The following is a 21,477-nucleotide window of genomic DNA, read 5'->3' as shown; positions in this document are numbered from 1 at the left end:
AAAGTGAGTACACCCCTCACATTTTTGTAAATATTTGATTATATCTTTTCATGTGACAACACTGAAGAAATAACCCTATGCTACAATGTACAGTAGTGAGTGTACAGCTTCCATAACAGTTAAAATGTGCTGTCCCCTCAAAATAACACAACACACAGCCATTAATGTCTAAAAGTGAGTACACCGCTAAGTGAAAATGTCTAAATTGGGCCCAAAGTGTCAATATTTTGTGTGGCCACCATCATTTTCCAGCACTGCCTTAACCCTCTTGATCATGGAGTTCACAAGAGCTTCCCAGGTTGCCACTGGAGTCCTCTTCCACTCCTCCATGATGACATCACAGAGCTGGTGGATGTTAAAGACCTTGCGCTCATCCACCTTCCGTTTGAGGATGCCCCACAGATGCTCAATAGGGTTTAGGTCTGGAGACATACTTGGCCAGTCCATCACCTTTACCCTCAGTTTCTTTAGCAAGGCAGTGGTCGTCTTGGTGGTGTGTTTGGGGTCGTTATCATGTTGGAATACTGCCCTGTGGCGCTGTCTCCGAAGGGAGGGGATCTTGCTCTGCTTCAGTATGTCACAGTACATGTTGGCATTCATGGTTCCCTCAATGAACTGTAGCTCCCCAGTGCCGGCGCCACTCATGCAGCTCCAGACCATGACTCTCCCACCACCATGCTTGACTGTAGGCAAGACACACTTGTCTTTGTACTCCTCACCTGGTTGCCGCCACACACTCTTGACACCATCTGAACCAAATACATTTATCTTGTTCTCATCAGACCACAGGACATGGTTCCAGTAATCCATGTCCTTAGTCTGCTTGTCTACAGCAAACGGTTTGCGGGCTTTCTTGTGCATCATCTTTAGAAGAGGCTTCCTTCTGGGACGACAACCATGCAGACCAATTTGATGCAGTGTGCGGCGTATTGTCTGAGCACTGACAGGTTGACCCCCCACCCCTTCAAGCTCTGCAGCAATGCTGGCAGCACTCATAGGTCTATTTCCCAAAGACAACCTCTGGATATGACGCTGAGCACGTGCACTCAACTTCATTGGTCGTCAATGGCGAGACCTGTTCTGAGTGGAACCGGTCCTGTTAAACCGCTGTATGGTCTTGGCCACTGTGCTGCATCTCAGTTTCAGGGTCTTGGCAATCTACTGATAGCCTAGGCCATCTTCATGTAGAGCAACAATTCTTTTTTACAGATTCTCAGAGATTTCTTTGCCATGAGGTGCCATGTTGAACTTCCAGTGACCAGTATGAGGGAGTGTCAGAGCGATGACACCAAATTTAGTTTGACAGTGTACTCACTGTACTTCAGTTAGCGGTGTACTCACTTTTGTTGCCAGCGGCATAGACATTAATGGCTGTGTGTTCAGTTATTTTGAGGGGACATGTACACTGTTATACAAGCTGTACACTCTCTACTTTACATTGTAGCAAAGTGTAATTTCTTCAGTGTTGTCACATGAAAAGAAATAATTAAATATTTACAAAAATGTGAGGAGTGTACACACTTTTGTGAGATATTGTATGTAGAAAATGGAAGACGCTCTGAATAGGGCCATATGCTAAATGACTCATTAAAAGTCAGTGTAAAATGTCTGTGGATTTGGTTAATATTAAATGATCAAAATCATCACTGATATATTATATTTTCTTCTCTTTTTACTGGCCAGGTCACGAGCAGATTGTCCACCATCAAGTCACTGCCGCCTGAATACAAAATGTAATGGAAAGTCTGTTCATTATGCAAACTCTGTAACATTCCAGGATTACCAGTGCTTTACAATGTCACGTGCACAACATGAATATACATACCTCTATCTGGTGTGGTCTGGCAGGGTAGTGATCCTCATGAATACTGTGATGGTGGTGTTGGCCTATCAAAGAATGGCTGACATGGACAACAACATGTGGCCACGGTGCAGGTGAGCAGGGAGAATGGCTGACTACCCAAGCAGCATCTGGGTGTTGGAACAGCCACTAAAATAAACAATCAAGCTCTTTGTGGAGGATATCCATTGACCTGTTGGGTGAGAGAAACAACATTGGATTAATGCATGTCATCGTAATTATTGAACGTATTTCTTTAGTGGAGTTAAACATGTAACGCGCTAGCTAGCGGCTGTTAACAACATTTACAACATGTCAAGGTCAAGGGTTACAGCAAGAGATAGACCAGTATTTTTTATAAAAGTAAATTTCCATAAGATATGCACATATATGTAAAACATTATTAGGCAAGGATAAAGACATCGAATAATTTGGAACAAACTGTAGCAGCGCATTTTAGCTACACCACAAACCCATCACGAAGTTAGCTTCCTAGCCAAAGCCTAGGACTAAAACAGTGAGTTCTGGGTCATGCGAAGCTAGTTGTTATTTGGATGACTCAACCATTTCCGTGTCACCAACTATCAGAAAACCTAGCGTCAAAATGTCACATTGTTGGTTCTTTTAACGTTTCACCAATAATACCATGATGTAGATTTTTTTATTTGCTTTCAATAAGGTCTGCTTTTCCTTCCCCTGGCTTGGTGTTGTGATTACATTAAAACCTCATCAGGACGAGGTTACGTTTGTCAAGATATTTGCATCAATTCATTCTGCAAAAAAATATTTCGGGATCTAAAAAGAAATTAATGGTGGACAGTAATAATGCAAAGAACCACTTCAAGTTCTGCTACAAGGTTTTATGGGGTTTCATACTATTTCAATATAAGGAGATGTGCATACCAGCGTCAAATACACAACTCTTTAACATGTTTTCTAGGTAGCTATGTATAAATTGTCCAAATATTTTAGTAAAATATGGAACATAATTTATATTTCAAAATCCCCAGTTAAACACAACCATTTTATGCACAAAAAAAGTTTACTATGAACCTGACAAATAAAATATATATTTTCATTCAAATTGTATACAAAGTGCAGTATCATTATATTGAATTTTATAACGTTTACCTGTTTTAGCTCTTAAAAAACACTATGTAGTAATAAACGTTATCACAACAAGTCTTTTCATTTCAATATTAAACAAATACCCATTCAAAATCAGCTAATAAGGAAGCTTAATTATTTTAAATCAATTGTGAAAATGTGCCATTAGTGGCAGTGGCAATAACAATAATGCTTGCACCAATTATACGTTTAAGTACATTCACATTTTTAGAAATAGTGACCACACATTCTCAAATCAAATGTTTCCAATCCTTTAAAAATATGTCCCTTCATCTAAATTGGGTAATGTCACGAAAACACTGCTTTTATTAAACACAGTTACTGTAATAATCTTTGGAATCCTCAAATGCAATGCAATACTAAAGCAGTGTAATTAGTTATTTACCCCAATAGCATAATGACACTTCAGAACAATGTTCATTGTTCTTATATGTCTCTATAGTCAGCATTTTTAAAAGAAATAACACCTATAATCTAAACCAAGAGACACACATTAGCATTTAAATAGCCTTTGATAGACACTATGTAAACACTTTCCGTTTTGCATTCTGGCATTCAAAATAATAACTCTGAAATCCCTAAAACATGCCACTACAACTCTACACGCCTTTACTGCGACATGTTCCTTACCCTAAGAACTACGGTATAAGCAAATAACAGAGGATCCCGCGGTACCTGCTGTTTCTGTTGCGTAAGGCAGAATAATGTACACCCCCAGGACATAATGATATCTCTCTCAGGTACTTAGCCATGATCTATCTCTTTAAGGCTATGCGCCTAACTAAAGGATGCATTCAATCCTGTTTAACGGTCTTTCGCTTGACTGTGGCATGCCAAGGATTGAACCAACCTCCCAATCTCATGGCGGACACTAGCGACAAGGCCACTGCAATTGTATTCTGACAACTGGTTTAATATTATTGACGTAACTATTAATTAAGTTGGAACGGCCCATCTCAAAGTATAGTACAAGTTCAACAGCTTTGGCAACAAACACCTGAGCGGAGGAGCAGCGATTTAAACTCTGCAGCAACTTCGCATCAGCCCAACTCCTGCTTTGAACTTTTGCACATGTTGTCAGGAATGTGCCCCGGAGTGGCACAGCTCATTTGCATTTGCAGAGCAGAAACGATGCATAATAATTGAAGCACTGTCAAGTCCTAACTGACAAAGACACACACACACACACACAATCCAAATAAAGACTGACGATTAATAAATCTGGGGTTAGTGATGTTGTTGGCCTGCTTTCAAGGAAATGTTTTAGTGTTGTATTAAAGTATTTAGATTCAAACATCTCTCTGTTTTCCTCTACTAGTCTCCTGCTCTTCCCTCTTCTTCCTTCCGTCTCGCTTTGCTCTCTTCTGTCCGTCTCTGCGATATTAACATAATTAGACATCCACAGTCACACTCATAAGCATCTGCATAAAAAACACTTTTCACACAGTTTTTCATTAAAATCCCATATGCTCTCATTGGTTTTATTACCTAACAATATGCTCGGCAGAAAGGTTGCAGAGGTTGATATTAAATATATTTGCCGTCATATACAGAATAATAATGAAATTAAAATCACTGCAAATAGTATTTTTTCTTCTATCTTTAAATAGTTATTACCACATGCTCTCTTTCTCCTGATCAGCTTTTGCCTGAATGTTAGATTGTGAATTTAAAAGAGCAAATGATGGAGAAATTGTGATACGTCATCTGTACTGACGTAGCCAAGCTCAAACTAATCCTATTGTTTTATATCTCATTACGACATTAGTTTACACATACAATACTGGGCCAGCTAAGTATCTGTGATACAGAAAATATACACAAATCCCTCACTCATATAAGTTTAGAAAAGACAAAGCCTTCATTGTGCTCCATTCACAAGCGAGAAACACAATGAATCCAATCCCATAACTGCCTCTCCTATCTCTCTCACAAGCTCTCTCTCCCTTGCTCTCTCTCGATCCCTACGTTCTTTTGGGTGTTTCTGAATCACTCCTGGCCATGCTTCTATACCGTGTCCGTTCTGAACACGCTCTATGTAAATGGTCCAACAGACCAAGCCCAACACCAGCAAACATTACACACGTGAATCCGTGACCGTTCATATGAACCAGACGAGCGCAGTGTCATCGTGCAGTGTGACTGATATATCACGCACTCATCAGATGTGACCGTCAGCCCCACAAACCCATCAGCCAGCAGAACAGCCATGCCGGCGTGTTTATTTTTTTAGATGATACTGACATTTCTAAACTGCAACGCAGACATCAGAGACATACAAGTCGATATATGTAACTTAGAGATAACAGTGATGAGTAAAAAGTGCCGGCATTAATCTGGTTATAAAATTCAGGCCAACAAATTCCTAGGGTCTATTCTAGAAGCATCTAAGTGTTTGTGCATGTTCTGGTTCTTCCAAGCAGTCAGTCGAGAACAACAGATTTTTCTGACTCCTCTTGAACAGCCTTGCAAAGATTTGACACGGGCTAATACCACACTTTAAGGAAAAGAGAGAGATTGTGTGTTTGTGTAAAAATGTGTGCAGATTGTACATCTGTAAACTTCTCAACCCATCTCACGGGCACTTCACTGCCATGGTAAATTGATTCCTCCATAGGGAAATGCACCATAAAAAAAAGCCTCTATGCTATTACAGTGAGATCACGCTATGTCTATATCTTCCTCATCCAGGTGAAGATAAACTCTATGTATGAATTGAAAACCACCTACTGGGGGGCAATGGTGATAGCTATTACATTTAAACGTACCAATGCATTGGCAATGGGATGGTGGATTAGGGATTAAGCTGAAGACTCTTACCCTAAAGGCTTTGACTTTGATTCCATGAAGATATTGTTTTCATGTTTAGTACAGTTTATTTTCTTCTAGAAAACGGGTTGATATTCAAAAGTATGTTAGTTGAGCTTATAGGACTTGATGGTACACGTATGGATTTCCTTGGTTTGCAGTTGAACAAAAAATAATAATAATCTGAATAATTTACTAAATCTCAGTTCACAAATAAATTCTAAAATTCCAAAGGCAATGCTATTGGCATCTTCTGAATATAGTTAATAATTAACTATCAAGCAGATAATTCTACTCGAAATTAACTCATGTGGTTAGTTGCAGGCGCCTGCAATATGAAAATAATTTATTCACGGGTGTTCCAGGAAGACAATGACCCTAAATACACATCTAAAAGCACCCAGGATTAGTACTTTAGACAAAAAGCTGGACAGTTGGTAATGTATCCAGATAGATATTCTATCCAATGCCTATTGGATAGAACAACTGGAGCAGTTTTGACAAGAACACTGGGCTAATCTGCTAGTAGAGAGGTGCAGGAAGCTAATCCAAGGCTACAGGAAGTGTTTTTGACTGCAGTTGTTTTGGCCAAAAATTGTGCTACCAAAAAAAGGTAGCAGTTATTTTGCCTATTTTTTTTATTTTATTTAAACGATATATAATTGGGTGTAATATAAACAGTGAGATACAGAATTGTGGAGACCAGATACTAATTTCTTAGACATAATGTGAGTTGTTTAAAGAAAGCAGAAACACTGTCGGCTACAAAAGTATACCCCCTCCAACAGTTTTAGGACATACAGGTTAGTTAAACTTTTTGTTTTGATCCTTTCCTATCTAAAACTCTTAAATTATTTACAGACAAGATTATATTTTACATTTTTTTAATGACTATAGAGGTTTATCTCTCCAAAACAAGCATGGAATACTAATGGGAATATCTGACCCAACACAACTGTTCATGCTGAAATCATTAGAGATGTCTATCCTAACATACATCATAATCAGTTAGATTCACAGAAACATTGCCGGATCGCATAAAACACATATGAATACTGGTCAGTCTTAACATGGAAGTCATAGGGGAAAAAAATGCAATTCTGAATGCTTCAAAGCTCCCAACATGGGTTTGCAAACTGAAGAGGGCTCTAGTCAGTCCAGTGGCTCATTCCAGAACAGTGGGTAAAGCATTGTGAAGCGTTATGGGGAGATAGATGCAGAGATCTCACGTTGCGTTGAGCAGAATGAAGGCTTTGTAATTGCAGATCACTCTGGCAATCGGTAGGGTGGAAAGTGACACCCTCAGCGTGATGTGAATACAGTCACCCGTGTTAGGACAGCGTTCCAAGTCAGACGCCCATAACGCCTGATCAACTTGACGAGTGAGGCACGCAGGGTGATCCTGATGGGTCAGCGCTCTACTTAATATCCAAAAGCAAGACACACTAAAACACCTGTAAAGCACATCACACATGCAAATGGTCCACTCTTATCTCCTCTATCTGTTTTTTTTCCCTACAACCTGACACCATTGCAACAGATGTAAGACAGCTGATAACCAACTGGCAGATGTAGTCCCAGCTAAATCCTAGGGGCAACATTTCCCTGCATTACTGCCAGCAGATAAGAAACAGGAGGACAATTAACTATGTTTTAGCAAAGGCATCACATCCACTCCTCATTACCAGTACGCAAGCTGGTCTTGGCACACCCAAATCCAAGCATCCAGCAGCATAGCTTTAGGCTAATTGGCGTCCATTCTAGATCTGATATCGTCAGGCTAACGTCCTCCCTCCTTGCGGCTGTCACTTGCCAGACATTGGTGTGGATAGTGTCTGACACCTCGCTGAGTTACATGCCTCTTTGCAGACGACACAGTGGTCTCTCTCTCCTCAGCCTGTTCCTTGTATTTTGTGCAGTGGCTGTAGCGAGGCCCAGCTCGCCGCCCCACCCCCCCCCCCTCACTCTGACTGCACCACTAATGATTTAGTCTATATATAGCCCACTGTTCTCCTGTCTGTCTTTTTACCTCCCCATGTGAGTGCATCGTCTACTGCTCTGGCCTGGACCCGTGGATCTAGACCCTCTTACATTAAATCCCCACAGCGGGGAGGAAGATGCTACACATTTCGGGGTAAATAAAGGATGGAGTGAAAGGCTCTGTCTTTGCCACAATCGTCCGACTAGCAAACCACCACCAAAGATCAGAGAGGAAACATTAAACGTGAAAAATATAGACAGAGCAAAGAGAAAAGAGTTCTTCCGTTAGATAGAGCGTGCACAGGGCTCTGGGTCATACTGCCGTGAATCCAGAATGCTCTAGCAGTGGAAGATGTCGTCTTCTAAACACCAGCATCTTTGTTACACTGTTTACATCTCTAATGCCTCTTATGACATCTCTAATGCCTCTTATGACATCTCTAATGCCTCCTATAACCTCGACTGAATAGGCGGTCGGTATTCCGGATCCTTATCCAGAGTAGGTTCAGAACTGGGGACTTGGGGTAGGGGGGGTATTGAACCAGTAATCTCATTTAACCTTCAAACACTTTATATGCCACAACATTTTGTGGAAGCCATCACTTTCTGTTATTTTACCATGAAATTGTCCAGATGCGATCAGACGGGGCATAGCTTCCTCCAGCCAAGGCTACATTTCAGTTCAAATCCTCTTGCCCTTGTGGGAGCTCTGTGGCCACTGGCTGTCAGTCTCTTAGCCTCTCTCCATCCCCTATGGACAGCCAAAGTGCGCCGGGGTCAGATGAGAGACTTTAGCCAGCCCAAATATCTCTGAAACTGACCAGCAAGCCGTCTTTCTTAACATTGGCACTAAAGCAGTGTTGTTCCTACGTTTACCACTTCTTTCCCAAAACTCACTCTTTCAATGTCCTCTCAGGTCCCAGTTTCCCACTGAAGAAAACAGTTTCACCTCGAGATATCCTGGCCATCCTTCTCTACATCCCTCTACCAAGCCTCTCTTCCAGCTACATCTGTGCAAGTTAACGTTTGCTTTCTTTTCGGCAACAAGTTGCTATTCTCCACGCCGAAGCAGTGATGGTCATTTAGAAATGGAGTTGTTTGATGAATGCACCGCTGCAACTGTGTCTCTTGTGGCTCTTGTGCTTTCTGCCTCGCATTCAGCAGAATTAGCTCCATTGACAGAGTTTGACGGTGAGACTGGCAATATAAGCACAATATAATGGGCCACAGAGTTGAAACATACATGCTGTGAAACAGCCAATAGAGCACATAGGCACTGTTCACATGATCAAAATGTCTACATTATAGAGAATACCGTTTAGACATTATAGTCACCCGATTCTCACCAACTGCTAAAGTGTCTAGATTCATACATCTGATGCCCACATGGAGACGACACTGTTGCATAAAGAGGGGGGCGGAAAGGAATGAGCGTCAAAATAAACTTCAACACTCTTGAATTGTAGGCAAATTAACCAGTAGACTGTGCTTTTTACCGAAGCATATGATATATTCAAATGAGTGTAAGTGTATTAAAATGCAAAAATCATTGTAATACTATTATAAAGAACTATTGTTCTTTATACTAGTACAAAGAACAATGGTCCGAAATGGTAAGATATCAGAAGGATATGCCAAGCAAACTATGAAATACATAGAAATCACATCAACTTAATATCCACTGGTAAATACATATAAAATTGTTTTTTTTTTAGGTACAGACCATCAACATTTTTAGTAATAATATTCTGCAGTCTTTTTCAACTCTCTACTACAACAAATGATTATCAGTGGCAGTAACCCTGTTAACCACCTAACCCTAACCACTTAAGATATATGTATATGTTGTTTTTTTATCACATTTACACCACATCTATAAAACATTTTAGAACCATGGTTGACATTAGCTCCCTACCAAATCTCTAAAGGATCAAAGAAATTCAGATTTTTTTCCTTTCTACCCAGAAGCGGTTTGAAACCATAACCCATGTAATCTAATTCAGCAGCAATAGTTACAGGCTGGGCTTTAATCATACCTACCTGCAAATAACCTAAACGTTTTATAATCTTTTGGCCCCAAACACACGTCACTACTTCAATATATCACAGCAACATGCCCAGTAGATCTGGGGTCTCCTCTTAACTTGGCATACTGTATTGCATAAGATGCAAAACATGCAAACTTTTCTGAAAAGATAATGCCTGCAGCTTTCACACATAGTATCCTGTAATGTGTTTAGGAGGAATTTATGTTTTTGAAGAATCACACTCTGCTTTTTTTGCTCACATTGAACGGAAATATTTAGCTGATACCTACAAAACAGAGTTTGTTAATATCACAGAATTGCTTGCCGTCAGTTTAAATGCCATTTGGCACAGACTTTCATTCCTAAGCAACTAACAGTTATACAGTTTATGTACAAATGGCCCAGGGGAATAAAACTTTCAATGTAACGCTTTACCAGCAGAGCTACAGAGGACAAGTGAAATGTTCTATTGTTTGTGAAAACAATAGCGGTGACAGACAATTCATCTCAGTGGGTTCAGTGAAGCTGACAGAGGAGGAAAAAAATTGTTGTTTCTCTAACAGGCCTCAAAAAGGGGGGGGTGGGGGGTGGGGGGGGGGGGTGGGGGGGGGAGACAAATCCAGGTATCCCCCACCTAGAATTTGATGACTATGTAGTATGGATAGGTTGGGATGGAGCCTCTGTGAGTCTTTGGCAATTTTCTTCTTTTCTATTTTGTATCGATTTTTCTCCGTAATCTTGCGGTCTCCAATTAGTGACAAAGGCCCTGCGCCCGGGTCAGTGGTAGTTAAGCTATGAGTCTTCCAACACACATCACATGCCCTTCTGATTCCCATGACGCTGTTTGATCGCGGCATGCAACCATATTGCAACCATATTCAGTTATTAACCACCCAAACGTGGATGGTCCTGGTCAATTGTACTGCCCCCCGCTGGACTCCTGGGCTAACATGCAAGCGGGATTTGAACTCCAGTCATGCAGTAAAACAGCTGACTGAAACCCTGCTCCGCTAATTGTTATACACTGAAGAAAATTATAAACGCCACACTTGTTTTTGCCCACATTTATCAGGAGCTGAACTCAAAGATCTAAGACTTTCTCTATGTACACAAAAGGCCTATTTCTCTCAAATATTGTTCACAAGTCTGTCTAAATCTGTGTTAGTGAGCACTTCTCCTTTGCCGAGATAATCCATCCACCTCATAGGTGTGGCACATCAAGATGCTGATGAGACAGCATGATTATTGCACAGGTGCCTTAAGCTGGCCACAATAAAAGGCCACTCTAAAATGTACAGTTCCATCACACAGCACAATGCCACAGATCACGCAAATTTTGACCTCGTGTAACCACACCAGCCCAGGACCTCCACAACCAGCAACTTCACCTCCAAGATCGTCTGAGACCAGCCACCCGGACAGCTGCTGCAACAATCAGTTTGCATAACCAAAGAATTTCTGCACAAACTGTCAGAAACCGTCTCAGGGAAGCTCATTTGCATGCTCGTCATCCTCATCGAGGTCTTGACCTGACTGTGGTTCATCGTCGTAACCGACTTGAGTGGGCAAATGCTCACATTCGATGGCGTCTGGCACTTTGGAAAGGTGTTCTCTTCACAGATGAATCCCTGTTTTCACTGTACAGGGCAGATGGAAGACAGCGTGTATGGCATCGTGTGGGTGAGTGGTTTGCTGATGTCAACATTGTGGATCGAGTGGCCCATGGTGGCAGTGGAGTTATGGTATGGGCAGGCGTGTGTTATGGACAACGAACACAGGTGCATTTTATTGATGACATTTTGAATGCACAGATACCGTGACAAGATCCCGTGACGAGTGCCATTCATCCACGACCATCACCTCATTTTGCAGTATGATAATGCACTGCCCCATGTGGCAAGGATCGGTACCCAATTTGTAGAAGCTGAAAACATCCCAGTTCTTGAATGGCCAGCATACTCACCAGACATGTCACCCATTTAACATGTTTGGGATGCTCTGGATCGGCGTATACAACGTGTTCCAGGTCCTGCCAATATCCAGTTTGAGTGCACCCCCCCAGTGAAACTGCACATTTTAGAGTGGCCTTTTATTGTGGCCAGCCTAAGGCACACGTGCAATAATCATGCTGTCTAATCAGCATCTTGATATGCCACACCTGTGAGGTGGATGGATTATCTTGGCAAAGACGTGCTCACAAACACAGATTTAGACAGATTTGTGAACAATATTTGAAAGAATCGGCCTTTTGTGTACATAGAAAAAATCTTAAATCTTTGAGTTCAGCTAATGATAAATGGGGGTGTTGCTTTTATAATTTTGTTCAGTGTATTTTGTGTTTATTCCTGAAGATTAATAAGTTGTGCTCCTAAGCTTAATCATAATCTTGCTCGTTAGCAAGACACATGCAACCACATCTAATGAAACAACCAAGAAAAACCAAATATCTGAGCGTGGATAGATTCTTGTTTTTCAGATCTTTCACATCGCTATAAAAATATTACTCATAGCACCTTATACCTTTTGATATAAAGCTTGGTCGGCAGCTTAATTCTTGACTACCCCAAAGCCAGCACTGTCCTTTGTGTGTGCTGAGCCAGAGCTTCATCTCTAGCTGTGTGAAAACCGTATGTGCTCTGAGTCTCATGCAGGGTTAAATGCTTGCGCCTGATGAGCAACCGTTAGGGTTTCATCTGTCAGCAGCCAGGCTGTCTCTCAGCAGCCAGATAGCTTTAAATATCATTAGTCTTGTGACTGCTGCACAGACCGTCTCGCCTTGTTATGTTCATTGGCAAACTCCGAGCTCACTGCATTATATATTCTTTCCATTAGCTTCCTGCCACAAAGCTAATCGTGTATTGTTTTACTCTTTTTTTTTTTTTTTTTCTCAGAGGAGGCGTTTGGAAGGGGATGTAGATGATAAGTGGGGAGGAGGGATGGTGGGGTGGCTGGATATAGAGATTAATCAGATGTAGTAAGAAAGTGTTCCACCCAAATGATCGCTCTCAATGGAGATCCATCCCTGTGGCAGTCTGCAACTCCACGGACTTCCAAACAAGCTACAGTAAGAGCAGGAGGCCAGGAGGGAATTTTTGGGCAAAGGAACACATCATCCGGGATTGACTGGTACCTGTGGGAACTGCCTTGGCTGATCCAATATTTATCCATAGTTTACCACTTCATTTGCATGATAGTGGATTGTGTTAGAGAGACTTAGAACAGATAGGTTTGCCTTCATTTTCCAACTAACTTTTGGAGATTACATCTGAATGAAAATACCTAAATGTTTGTAAAAAAATACATTAAAAAATGAAATATTCAAAGATATACTGTATACCAAGGGCAGAATGAGTTAAAACAACCTTCTGTAACTGTGGTGATGAACCTTCATATTAAATACCGATAGTGTTCAAACTAATGGTTTAATTTGGGGATTTTGCTCACAAATATTTATGTTTGTAATCATACTATATTTGTTTAATATACACCAATCAGGCATAACATTATGACCACCTGCTTAATATCGTGTAGGTCCCCCTTTTTTCTGCCAAAACAGCCCTGACCCATCAAGGCATGGACTCCACTAGAACTCTGAAGGTGTGCTGTGATACCTGGCACCAAGATGTTAGCAGCAGATCCTTTAAGTCCTGTAAGTTGCAACGTGGGGCTTCCATGGATCAGACTTGTCTGTCCAGCACATTCCACAGATGCTCGATTGGATTGATAACTGGGGAATTTTTTCTTTGTGGCCGAGCACATTATCCTGCTGAAAGAGGCCAGTGCCAACAGGGAAAACGTTGTTATGAAGGGGTGCCCATGGTCTGCAACAATGCTTAGGTAGGTGGTACGTGTCAAAGTAACATCCACATGAATGGCGGGACCCAAGGTTTCCCAGCAGAACATTGCCCAAAGCATCACACTGCCTCCGCTGGCTTGCCTCCTTCCCATAGTGCACCTTGGTGCCATGTGTTCTCCAGGTAAATGACGCACACGCACCTGGCCATCCATGTGATGTAAAAGGAAACGCGATCATCAGACCAGGCGACCTTCTTCCATTTTTCCTGCTTCTAACACATCAACTTTGAGGACAGAATTTTCACTTGCTGCCTAATATATCCCACCCACTGACAGGTGCCATGAGGATGACATTATCAGTGTTATTCACTTCACCTGTCAGTGGTCATAATGTTATGGCTGATCGGTGTATTTGACATGTGATGAAGGCAAGGAGAGACTTATGAAAACCTGTGCTAATTCAATGTACCCCAAAAGACCACTAGATGTCACCTATTCAAATTCCATATCGGATTCATTTAAGGTCACCAATGTGTTGGTAGTTTACTAGTTAACGTCTTAGATGGCCACCTTTTGCATCCCTAGTCGGGTCATTCGTAAATGTATTTTGTGAAGACGACCTGTTTCACCAGTATGTATATCTGCTAAATAGTAAGAGGTTCTTTAAAAACACATGAAGAGAGACTATGACTCAGGTTATATTGACTCCATCCTGTGTTGTTCAGCAGCACACCAGCCTTACTGGACTGTTTCATCGCATCGAAAAGAAAATAATAATACAAAAAAAAACATCCGACTCCTTCACACCAGCTTTCTTAAGGCAGTCCTCAGGGCATTACTGTACCATAGAAATAAATCCTGCTGGGACTCTGTCCATTGCTGTACAAAGTGGAAACTGCAATACAGGAATCAATAGCAACATCCATGATAGAGCAACGCAGATGGGAGTATTGAGTACATATGGGACCTGCATCCCTCGTTGTTCATTGGCCACCATTTATCTTTTCACTCATCTGATTCACCTACCCATTCCCACACCAGCTGCCCCATCTCCATGTGGATTTACTGTATGTGATGTATTTCTGACTGCAGCTTCATCCTGTCTGCCATTTTGAAAGACTTGCTGTGTAATCGACCTGAGCTGCTGTAAAAGGCTGACTGTTTCTCCCTATATTGTTTCAGATGACTGCAGGCACAGATGTTTTAATTTAAGTTTCTATTGATTCAAAATTCTACCTTTTCTGACTCACTAGCTTCCCATTCAGGTGACCTGCTATGATTTAGCGAGAAGCCCAATTTATTTGATCGATAAAGAATGCCTGATGGATCTTCCTGGCCCAGCAATTTGTGGCTTTTTGAATCTATTTATTTTAAATTAGAAATAATCTCCATTGATTTAACACATATGCAGATTAGTACTTATTGTTAGATCATTCAATTGAATCTCCAGAAAAACCTACCAATTTCCTCCATTGGTAAGTATTATGAGGAGATGACATTTTAAACTTTACCCTAAAAGGGCTTTGTGCAGATCGCTATCTGCAGTGTTTGACTAAAACTACTTATAATTTTAGGCAAACTGCATTCCGGTTGTTTTTTCATGCAAGAGAGCTGTCTGGAATAAGCTTCTTCAATGGAACAAGTCTGTTAAGCACGTACATTTGGATGAACATAGTTCTGTCTCATTTTATCCCAAGTCAAGTGCTGACTATCTGAATTTCAGATACTGCCGGAATTGGGGTTGAGAAATGGTATCCAATCCTGCGCTGCTGCCTCAACACCATAAAGATTCTGACCCCTGGCCCGACCCAATCTATCCACAACATGTACCGATGCAATCAATAACTCAAGAACATGTATCAGACACATTACACAGTGACAACCGAGGTCATAAATATGAGTTGTGAAATATTAGATGTACTTCCAAGGCCTGACTGTGAAGAGTTACGTTTGACAGACATTTTGACTGGCATGAAGTAAAATAAACATAGCCAAGGTAAAAATAGACTTGTTTTCTTTATTTTGACTGTGCATTTTGATCAAGGGTTTCAATATGCTACTTCCAGACAGTTCATTTTCCCTGCAGAGAAGAGGACTAATGGATTGAAGAAAAAAAAAAACACTGGGTTCCTTTCCATTTCCTCTTCTAATCAATTTGCTGCTCTGCGACTAGAGCATGCAGCTGAGCTAATCCCTGGACCACTTGTCAACAGTTTGGCAGACATGTGGCATGCCAGCCAGATTTCGGTGTGTCTATTGACTGTAGTCCAATTGGAGAATTCGGTATGCTTTCCTAATCTGCTGCTCCCCATGTCTCTCAGCCGTTTTCATTTACATCCTAATTTGACCCCTACGAAACAATCAGGTCTGCAATGTATATTGATATGTAATCAGTAAGCGGATATGTCAATAGTTAATCAGTCTAATGTTATCTTCTAGTACTCCTGCCCATCTGTCAATCCCAATCAATGGAACCTGAAGTCATGCTTTATTCACATGTATCTACTTGTCCATCAGCAAATTGAACATCTATTCAAAATGACTGAAGCCGGGGTATTTTTATTTTTTTTAGATTTCAGGCTCAATTCAAACTATGTTGTCGAAGTTCAGACCCCGTAGCGCGATTGGAATGTAAAGGAACAGTTTAATTAACGGTAAACCCTGCATTGTTTGGCTCAACTGATAGCGGACAGGATAGTCAGATGAGAGAGGGCAGGGGAGAAGTGTTTGTGTGGTGTCTTCACTGCAATGCAGCATGTAACCCTGCCCAAGCCCCCCCCCCCATCACCTAACACACACAGCCCAGCCCCACTCGCACTGCTCTCCAAACGCTCCACCGTTGACCTTCTGCTTCACCATCCATCTCAGGCTTCTCAACCTGTTACAATTTCCCCCGCCGGCCCTCAAATCCTGCGTTCAAACCTTAGCCTCCCGTTCAGCTACACACTGAGGCCTGGCCTCCCACAACTCATATCACAAAACGTCCCCACTCTAACCATTGCCCCTACACCACTACCACATGCCTTACCTTACCATTACCCCTCCATAATCCACATCCAGACCCACTACCAAAGATGTCTCTCCTCAGTTTCCCCCCGGCACAACTCTGTCTCATTCAGCCTCGCTCACCCCACCTGCCCTCACCATACCCCCAAAGGCCGAAACACTGATTTCTTTGAAGTGACCACTGAAAATGAAACAACGCTTAAAATGCAATATCAGCCAGGGCCGCATCAAACTCTCCCCAAACAGCACTTCTCGACGTGCGCGTGTTGTAAATCGCTGAGCGTGAAAGTCAGTGCTCATCATACGGAATCTTGATCAATCGTTGCACCCTCTCTCTTTCACGGGAAATGAGCAGGCAGTTTGATATGATTCATAGCAAGCAAGCATAGCGTGTGGATACCCTCTGGTTAAGGATGTTTGCTAGGAGACATTAATAAACTGTCTGTTCTGCCTCTGAAGTGCTGGCCTCCTGCAGTGTACACACACATTGCAGTACTGTACACTGTGACAAGAGGTCTACAGCTAACCTACTCCTGTCTCTAAGCCGTCTGACCCAGCAATCTCGTGGAGATGAAAGCATATACTCTCCGGCCCAGTTGGTTGCTGGGACTAATCAGTAAGGTGTAATGCAGGTAATCTATTTTCAGAGGGACTGCTTTCAGATTGCCATCGTCATCGTCACAGTTTGTAATATGGAATACTTTGTTTCCTTTAGCTGACACCATGGTGAATGGTAATCTACATGTTCATATTTACATACATTTAAGGGGACCCTTTGTAAGACTTTGACTGCACTAGTAGCATGAATACAAGCATAAATTACCAGAAGACACCTACAGGTAATGTGTTAAGTTAATGATTCATTTTTATTTCTCAGTCGGTAAGGGAAGAGGATGAGACACAAGTGGTGTTATTGTTCATATATAGCCTTGTTAACGTTTGAGTCAGGAATCTAGACACTGTCTCACTTTATATCCCATGTAAATGTTAGTAATGTTTAGTTCTGAGAGAATGTTTTGAACAAATAAATTGCTCTTAATAGTTGTTGCTGTATTTAGGCCAGTTTGTTGTTTATCATAAATTCTGATACTGGAAGTCTAAGTTCAGAAATTCAGTGAGCTCATATGCATTTAGTGCAGACATGTGGCACATTGAATTTTAAGCATTTTTCATAATTCAATCTTCTTTTAGACACGTGGCAAATAATTTTTAACAACAGGTAAAAGGCCCAAGGCAGCTGTCCTGAGGCACAACGCACTGTACCTGTCTGACATTTGAGAACATTCCATTGAAGAAAAAGAAAAAAACATTTTGAACACGGATCTCCATGGGTGAAGTAGGCCTACGTTTCACACACCACCCTGTGACATTCCATTCCGGCTGTGGGTATGCATATAAATATGTTAATTGCAAGCACATTTAGTTTGTATTGCTATCACAGCTACAAAAGTCAGTTTAGGACAATGTATTGTCATAGACATTGAAATAATCACAGTATACAGTGGATATAAAAAGTCTACACACCCCTGTTAAAATGCCAGGTTCTTGTGATGTAAAAAAATTGACAAAGATGAATAACATTTTCCACCTTTAATGTGACCTATAACGTGAACAATTCAATTGAAAAAAATACATTATAAAAAATTATAAAAAAACTCCCTTAAACTAAAACTTTGTTAAAGCACCTTTAGATTTGTTTTACAGCCCTCAGTCTTTTTGGGTAGGAGTCTATTAGCATGGTACATCTTGATGTGGCAATATATACCCACTCTTCTTTGCTAAAGCGCTCAAAATCTGTCAGATTGCGAAGACATCTCCTGTACACAGCACTAGTCAGATCACCCCACAAATGTTCAATTGGATTCAGGTCTGGGCTCTGGCTGGGCAATTCCAAAACATGAATCGTCTGGTGAAGCCATGCTTTTGTGGATTTGGATGTGTGCTTTGGGTCGTTGTCATGCTGAGAGGTTAACTTCATCTTCAGCTTTCTAACGGACGCCTGAAGGTTTTGTGCCAACATTGCCTGGTATTTGGAACTGTTCATAATTCCCTCCACCCTAACTGAGGCCCCGATTCCAGCTGAAGAAAAAACATCCCCAAAACATGATGCTGCCACCACCATGCTTCACTGTGGGTATGGTGTTCTTTGGGTGATGTGCAATGTTGTTTTCGGGCCAAACATACCTTTTGGAATTATGGGCAAAAAGTTAAACCTTGGTTTCATCAGACCATAACCCATTTTCCTATGTGCTTTTGGGGGACTTGATGTTTGTTTTTGCAAACTTCAGCCGGGCTTGGATGTTTTTCTTTGTAAGAAAAAGCTTCAGTCTTGCCACCCTCCCCATAGCCCATTCGTCTTTTCATCAATTTTGGAGGGACATCCAGTTCTTGGTAATGTCTGTTTTTTCCACTTGATGATGATTGTCTTGACTGGGTTCCATGGTATATCTAATGCTTTGGAAATGCTTGTGTACCCTTCTCATGACTGATTTCTTTTCTTAGAACAGCTGAACTATATTTGTGATTAATCAGAGTCATTTTAAATGATGGCAGGTGTGTAATGATTTCTATTTAACATGAGTTTGAATGTGATTGGTTAATTCTGAACACAGCCACATACCCAGTTATAAGAGGGTATACACACTTATGCAACCATGTTATTGTAAAGTTTATATTTTTCATTTTTCCCCCTCAAAGATTTCAGTATGTTTTTCAATTGAATTGTTCACATTACAGGTCACATTAAAAGTGGAAAAAGTTCTGACCTGATTAATCTTTGTCTCATGCTTTTACAACACAAAACATTTCACAGGGGTGTGTAGACTTTTTATATCCACTGTAGATTATTCACTCATTTCAGATTAAATAAATCCTAATTACCTAATTGTGATTCCCTAGTAAGACTGAATTATGAATTGTGTGGGTTAATCAACCTTATTCTTCGAGAGCCATATATAGGGAGTGCAGGATTTTGATTTAACCAACCAAGTAAACAAAGTGTATTGAACTTTAATCAATCACTGAACTGAGTTAATTGATCAATTCAGAGATTAAATCCAACGCACCCGGTCTTTTCAGGTAGTCCTAATGAAACATTCTGTGGTCCCTGAGGCTTTCAAGGAACAGGACAGTCTACCATTGTGCTTTGCTTGTGTTAACTGGGAGACAATCAAATTATCACAATTCACTGTTTTAATTTCAAACATTTGCCTAACTTCCACAAGGGACAGGTTTGTGAAAAACATTGTCTGCAATTCACTTTGTGGTTAAATTGAAAGTGATAACTACTTCAATATCAATGTTTCAGCAATGGGTACCTAAATACCTAAATTATAACAAAGAACAATGAGCCTGCAGCATAAACCATCCATGGCGACAGTACTGCGTAATAAAATATATGCCTGAGGTAAGTTATTTTTTGCTTCTGATGCACACTTTGTGTAGTTCTCATTAAGAAATGTGCTGAATCGTCTCAAGTCCTTGGCACACTCCAAAGCTGCCATTGTGTCCTAGAAACTGTTGGTTTGGCTCTATCACCAAGACCAGTAGAATGTTCTCTTGCCCTTGTCTTCTTTTAAGGCTGGTATGCTGTCTGCAATATTATTCCACCTTGATTGTCCAATCAGATATTTATCTTTCCCCTGATCATGGTAACATGGATTAATGGACAGTGTTCATGTCCTCTGTCCGTTAACAACTTGTTGCTACCCTTTTTTAGTTCACCAAGCATTACCTTAGGATAATACACAAACTGTTTTGTAAGGTCCTGGACCTCACTTGTGTGATCATCCATGCTTTTGTTAGTTGAGTCAAGGCATGACAGCAATGTAGGGCCACCCTGGTAATGGGGATGGGAATAACAACACTTGATTTTCACAGCCCAGGACACTCTGTGGTCCCAGCCAAAAGGGCAAACTGCATCAAGGGTTCTGTTCAAGCTGTCAAGACTTGCCTCAAGAAACCTCCATAGCTAGCTAACATCAGTTAAGTGAGCTGGTTAGCAGCTAGGCTAGCTGCTCCAGAAGCAGATCTTGTTTGACAAGATCCTGGGACAGATGGTACCAACATTTTAATAATTTTTTTAAAATTTAAAACACAACAAAATGGTGGTCTCTTTTGTTTTGCGTTCTGGAGGGTCGCACAAGTGTTAAACCATTGGCATGCTCTTACCATAAGTGTGTGCGTGGATGGTTGTTTGTTTTGTGGGGGACTAGATAAAGGGTTCTCTATTGAAATATATACTCTGAAAAAAAAATCTGTCTTATCAAGTATATTTAACATTTTCAGGTTAAAAAAAATCTAACCAGGCATAAAATAAGGTATATTTTTCTTAACAAGCTAGAATATACTGCTTGTAGAAAATATGCCTTGAATATTGTGTAATTTATCTTGTTCCACTGGCAGATTATTTCACTTATTTCAAGCAAATATCTCAAAAATAGTCTTTGCAGTGTAGGCTCAGAATTATTGGAGAATATCACCTTACCAATTCTTTTTAGGTATCTTGCAGAGATATGACCCTAGTTTGTTATTTTGCCAATGGTATTTCGGCCATTCATCTACTTCCCCTGATCAACTTTTGTTACCCAATGTTAGCACAATGACTGGAAGTCTACGTCTTTTGTAATTGCCAAATTGCAGGCGTTATCATCTCTAGGCCGGCCTCCCACTGGCAGTTTCACAGGTTTGGGTTCCGGCGTACGCTAGTCAAGCTGCCTCTGCACTCTTCATCCCTGTTTGTGTTCCTCATGGGAGCAGCATCAAAGACAGCATGATGCGGCGTCACACTCCGTGCTGCTTTCCTGGGGCCTGTTTATATCCCCCTAAATGAGGCCTGATTGGTAGCAGGTGCCATGTTAAGGTGAAGCCACTGGGTTATGCTCACTTGCCCTG

General features: G+C 41.1%; 1 protein-coding gene across 2 annotated transcripts in view; it reads right to left on the bottom strand.

Moving 5' to 3' along the window:
- Window positions 1-21,477, bottom strand: part of zgc:172282 (leucine-rich repeat and fibronectin type III domain-containing protein 1-like protein) — a 125,338-nt gene that overhangs the window by 77,285 nt on the left and 26,576 nt on the right. For both annotated transcript variants that reach the window (XM_034293065.1, XM_010891990.3), the window contains exon 2: window positions 1,826-2,033. The gene's annotated coding sequence lies outside the window, so the exon portion shown is untranslated. The remainder of the gene's footprint in view (window positions 1-1,825; window positions 2,034-21,477) is intronic.

Source organism: Esox lucius, chromosome 1 (assembly GCF_011004845.1).
Source record: "Esox lucius isolate fEsoLuc1 chromosome 1, fEsoLuc1.pri, whole genome shotgun sequence".
NCBI lineage: Eukaryota > Metazoa > Chordata > Actinopteri > Esociformes > Esocidae > Esox > Esox lucius.
The sequence above is the reverse complement of the archived record's forward strand: the minus strand, read 5'-3'. Positions and strand labels throughout refer to the sequence as shown.